The following is a 6,000-nucleotide window of genomic DNA, read 5'->3' as shown; positions in this document are numbered from 1 at the left end:
AAATATGAGCCTCCAACTGGTCCAACCACCTAATTAGGGACCTGGATACGCAGGTGGAGGCAATGTTGGCTTGAATAGAGGAAGACGATGCCTCCCAGGACCGCTTCATCAGGCCCTCTACCTTCCTATCCATTTGATCCTTCAGTTGGGAAGTATCCTCAAAGGGAAGAGCCGTTTGCTTAGCTACCCTAGCCACCTGAACGTCTACTCTTGGGATCTCCCAATGTAGTCCCGAAGGTTCCAGAGGAAACCGGCGTCTAAGGTCACTCCGTACCCGCCTCTCAGGACATTCCCATTCCTGAGAAACAATATCCAATATATTGGCATGAACTGGGAATCCCAACTGTTTGACTGACTTCAGGCCAGCAAACATTTCGTCCTGGATTGAAGGAAGAGACTGCACTTCCTCTAAACCCATAGTGCTCCGAACTGCCTCAATAAGATCCCCCAACTCTTCTGAGTGAAAAAGAAAGGACTGGTCAGACCCCCCAGATGGAAATCCTTCATCAGGACCCTCAGAGGTGGAATCAGCGTCCTCCTGATCAGAAGGGGTCGACTGGAGTCTCCTCTTTTTTGGAGGAGAGGGTCCAGTAGCAGGGCCAGGAGCAGGGCCAGGAGCAGGGCCAGGCACAGGGCCAGGAACAGGGCCAGGAACAGGGCCAGGCACAGGGAGAGAAGCCAGTGAGGCCCTAATCTCCTGTTTCATCATGGACCGCAACTCATCTATCAGAGATGGTTGTTCGGCCCTAATAACCTGGTCCGTACATTGCTGGCAAAGCTTTTTATCCCATACTGCAGGGAGCTTCTTTATACAGATGGGACATTTTTTAATTTTGTCCACTCTGTCAGGTCTATCAGGCTTATCGGACTTGTCAGTTTTTTCTGACTTCTCAGGCTTCTCTGATTTCTCATTTCTGTCAGTTTTCTTGGTGGCCTTGTCCTCCTAGAAAACACAGAGCAGAGAGCCATAATCACCGATGAGACCTATGTCCGAGGGACCAGACCCCTCCATACTCACAGTAGCAGGGGGCACACTGGGTTCTGCAGAGGCAGCTGCAGCGGAAGACATGACAGGGAGCACGGTCTTACCATGATCTGATGTCTTCGTGGCAGCCCTTATGGACAAGGGCCTGCCTCCCCAGTGACGGGGCACGTTTCCCCGCCTCCCGCATCCGGTCCTGGGCAGGTCGAGTCGCAGTCGGCGTGCCTCCACGCTGCCTCCGCAAACCGGAAGCGCTCGACCGGAAGTCCGCAAGACCAGAAGTCCCGCCTCCGGGAGCACTTCCGGATCGCTCCGGCAGCGTGCATGCGGGAGGCGGCCGGCGGCTCAGGGAGGACGCCGGCCGGGGAGCTCAACAGCCTGCATCACCCCTCAGGAGGATCCGGAAGGCTGGAGCAGCGGTCCCCCACAGCGTGAGGGAACAGCAAGGGAGGAGCGGTGAAGGCCCGACCGATGCCGTCCGGCTGAAGGTAATAGGGGGGAAAAAAAAAAAAAAAAAAAAAATATACACTGCAGTTCGCCGGCCACCACAGCATAGGAGAAAAAACAAAACCTCTCCATGCCCCATGGGGACAGGAAAGACACTGGCTATGGGAGGTGGGAGGGTCCTTTTAAACCTCTTGAACTTCCTGTCCCAATTAGGGCGTGGAGAGACAACCTCCTATGCTGTCGTGGAAGGGACTAGAGAAAGATGAGCTATATGAACACCTGGAAGAACAGTGGGTATGAGTCACCTATTACATGTCAAGACCTGAATCCTCATCAGGCGATGCCGCATGCTTACAAGCCACTATGGAACGGCTGAACACAGCTCATGAAAGATACAAGAGACTGTCAACAAGGTACTTTACCTTTCTAAAAGACTCTAAAATTGATAAAGCTCTTTCAGACCTGAGCAAGGCAGAAGAGGTGGACAAGGAAAGAGATGCCAAGGTGCAAGATGCCATAGACAAGACCAAACACCGTATCTCACCAGCAAGATACTAGATCACACCGATCAACCTCATCTAGACGTTCCTCTTGGTCATCGGGGTCTTCATCCTCAAGAAGCTCAGCCCTGAGCGACAGGATACTAGAGGCCCACATAAGAGCAGAAGAATCCAAGGTGAGATGTTCCTTCACAGAAAGAGAAGCAGAGGAAGAAGCCAAAAGGGCAGAAGCCAAAAGGGCAGAAGCAGAAGCCCTTGCAAAAGCAGAAGCTGCTAAAGCAGAAGCCAAAAGGGCAGAAGCCCTTGCAAAAGCAGAAGCTGCTAAAGCGGAAGCCAAAAGGGCAGAAGCGGAAGCTCGGATAAAGATTCTTCGGTCACAGATGGAAGAGGAAGTTGCGCTAGCTAAAGTGAGACTACTTGAGCAAGCATTGATCCAAGGTCCTGATCCAGCTCACTCGCCACCACTGGAAACAGACAATCCAGTTGATCGCACAAGAGACTAAGTACTGAATCAGTTACCTGTAGCAACCCCAGTTTACAGTACCGTCCAAGCCGACAACACCGAAACCTCCAACTTACCTCTACCAGTGCCAGTACCACCTAAAGCATCCGAGCAAATTTATAACAGTCAGCAAGAGGTACCTTCTCAAACACAGTCACCACGGCAAGATGGCAACCAAGTGCTTCCTGACCCACTTCCACAGGTCAAGCAGTGGTCATCAGAAAAACCACAGCTCAACGCGATTTTTTTTTTTTGTCTTCTGCCCTCTGTAAGAAGTCAGCTCTGAGGATTGTTTTGGTTTAACTCTAGTTTACGTTCGTTGCTGGAATACTTTGTAGAGGACCAGCATGGAGTACCCAACTGCACATCAGAAGTGGGTTAGAGAGCATTGTGGCCTTCCCACTTACATGGAGGTGGTCTAGTAGGTGAGAGGACTATCACACCTGGTCCTTCCTGCTTTAATCATCTGGTCTATTGGGTGAGAGAGGTGTTTTTTTAACCCTTCCCAATACACCCTGCAAGTGTAGCAGGTGAGAGTGAATGCTGATTTAGCCTTCCAGCTACAACTTGAGAACCCATTCTGACTTGCCAGGAGAAGTGTGGCCTGTTGACAAAGTCCAGGGACACTGAGAGGGCATTTGCAGAAAGGTGGGCTGTGTGGGAATAAGTTGAAGCCATGGGCAACTTGTTCAGTGTGCAGCGTGGGGCTCCAGCAGGATCTAAAACAGCCAAACAGTGCAAGAAAGGGAAGGCAAAGATGCAGTGAAAACCGATACTCAAAAAGGCAGACATGCCAGAGTACGGATGTTTGGATGTTGAGAAATGGCACAGATTCAGGGAAGAAAAGAGAGGATGGATAAAAGACAAGAGGGTAGAGCAGCAAGTAAATAAATGGTGTCGTGTGGCTGAAGAGGTGCAGCATTGTGGATATAAAGAGACCACAGCGGGAGATAAGGTGTATTATGAATTTTTTAATGCACCAAAAGCAGGAATTGTGACTGCTACCGCCCCCCTTCACATAAGCAGAAACCCAGACCAGATGAATGGACTTGTAAACATTGTAGTCAGAAAAACCCAGACTGGAGAGGTACTTGTGCTACATGTAATGTTACTCGACCTAAGCGGATTGCACTAAATCCTGTTCGAACCAGATCACATGTGATGACAGAGGACGCTGACTCTGAGACAGGTATTGAAGGAATTGAGTTTTGGGGAGGAAGCCGACGGTGAGGAAAGGAAAGAACGCCCTGGGACCAGTACAAATAAATCAGATACATCCCTACCGAGGAAGGTCACAAGAATCAGACAGACACAGGAATATCATCCCTGGAGCCCCTCTGACCAGCTAGCTATGTTCAAACAGTTACCTGATCCTGAAAACCAACCTTTCCCATTTTACAGGCAAATACAGACAATACAGGTGACTTATAAATAAACTTGGGCAGACCTCGAGAGTTTGGTGACTGCAAAGGCAGGTGACGTGTTGGGACACAATTAAATCACATACTGATATGATAAAGGAGCAATCATGGGTCATGGATGTTCAGTCTGAGAGGTCTGGAATGACGTACTGTGAGGCATTGAAAGGATGGACTACAAAGAAACAAACAGAGCAGTCTGTACTGATGACTGAAGTGACACAGCAAAAAGGGGAGAGTATAGAGACGTACTTTGGGAGGTTACAGCTGAAGTGGACAGACATGGGCTACAGTGCAAGAAACGACCTTGATATCAAAATATTGGTGAATGCATTCATTGACGGTATGAATAAGTTTTTACGAGAAGCAGTACAGATAGTCAGACCTGAGTGGAGAAACATGGACCCAACAGACCTTCTGCAAGTAGCTAAGGGGGTTTAACTGACAAAATGCAAGCGACCAGTTATGTATGCTAGAGCGCAAGGAAGACAGTGGAAGCAGAGAGGGGGGGCAACAGGTGACCTAGCGACCGTACAGTGCTGGAATTGTGGACAGAATGGACATTATGACAGACAGTGCAAAAACACCAAAAAGGAGAGGGAGCAGACTGACTCTTCTCTTTCCCTCCCTCCTCCTTTGCCTCTGACCTAGGAAACTGGCAACCCAGTAACAAGTGTACCCTGTTTTTGTTCCCTCAGGACCTGGTCCCACCTTACTTACGACCATAACAATGCCAGAGGGGAAAGAGGCAGAATTGTTAATTGACACTGGGGCAGCCGGAACTGTGGTACATAAAGATCTGATAAAGCCAGACATGACTACTGACGAGACTGGATTGTGTCGGGGTGGAGGGATTGGTGTCTGAAACTCCCTTGACAAAACAGATGAAGCTGAAATTACAAGATAGCCAGGAAATTCTCAAAGCTTATTATTAGTGAAAATACTCCTATGAATTTGCTGGGGGCTGATGTATTAAGTGCTATCCAGGCTACCATACAATACACCCCAGAAGGTATTGCAGTCACACGTCCCCTCTCTGACAAACACTTGTGCAAGATTGCAGCAATGGTGTACATGTCCAAATCTGCGAGAGTGTCCGATACCAGAACTAGTGAAGACATAGCAATGCAACAAGTTCCAGACATTGTATGGGCAAAGGGAAAAACTGATGTTGGTCGACTTCCTATACCCCCAGTCATGATAAAATTAAAAGAAGGCTCCACTCCTCCTTGTTTTAAACAGTATCCCTTAAGCCCAGCCAAATCAATGGCCCTGACCAGAAATATAAAGAGAATATGTGCAAGCAGGGGCTCTAGCACAAAGGTCCTCCCCCTGTAACACTCCCTTGTATCCAATCAAGAAAAAAGGGCCCAAAGGTTCCCCTGATACGTACAGGATGGTGCATGATTTGAGAGCTGTCAATGCTGTCACTGAGAGTGTAACATCCATTGTTCCAAACCCACATACCTTACTGTCACAAATCCCAGGGACCTACAGGGGAAAAGCACCACCTAGTGGGATCTCCTGGTATACTAAACACGTACTAAGAAAGGGGAGGAGAAAAGGTATACCAACATGGGATCACCACAACAGTATGTAAAGGATAAATATTTTATTGATACACGCAGAAACAAGAAACCACATGTCTCCACACTTGGAGTATGGGCACACAATAACACAATTAAAAAAAACACTTAAAAAGCCAAAGGCATGGACACCATACACGCCAGGAAAGGTGACATATAAAGAATACAATGTCGATACAATGAAGGTACTCTATAGAATATTGCACAAAGGCCCGGTCCCAGAATTGGTCTATTTATAATGGTAATGAGACAGAAACTGTATGATATACTACACAGAACAAAATAAATGGGATGCAAAATTGAAAAGTCGCTGTATAGATATAAACAGATATGTCAACACCTGCATATAAAGGATCACACGTATTGCAGTAAGTTACCCCTATATGTAGTGACCACGGAGGTCAATGAGTCGTATAGTGAAGACCTAGTGGTACACCATATACATTCACAGGCAAATTTATAGCTGATCAGGGTAAAGGCAGCACGCTGTGGGTACTTATGGAGGTTAGACTAGATCTGCAAAACATTTGATATAATACAAATGCATCAACAGCAGGCACCACAT

This window comes from Anomaloglossus baeobatrachus, chromosome 6 (genome assembly GCF_048569485.1).
Source record: "Anomaloglossus baeobatrachus isolate aAnoBae1 chromosome 6, aAnoBae1.hap1, whole genome shotgun sequence".
In the NCBI taxonomy this organism is placed as follows: domain Eukaryota; kingdom Metazoa; phylum Chordata; class Amphibia; order Anura; family Aromobatidae; genus Anomaloglossus; species Anomaloglossus baeobatrachus.
Note: the sequence above shows the minus strand (reverse complement) of the source record.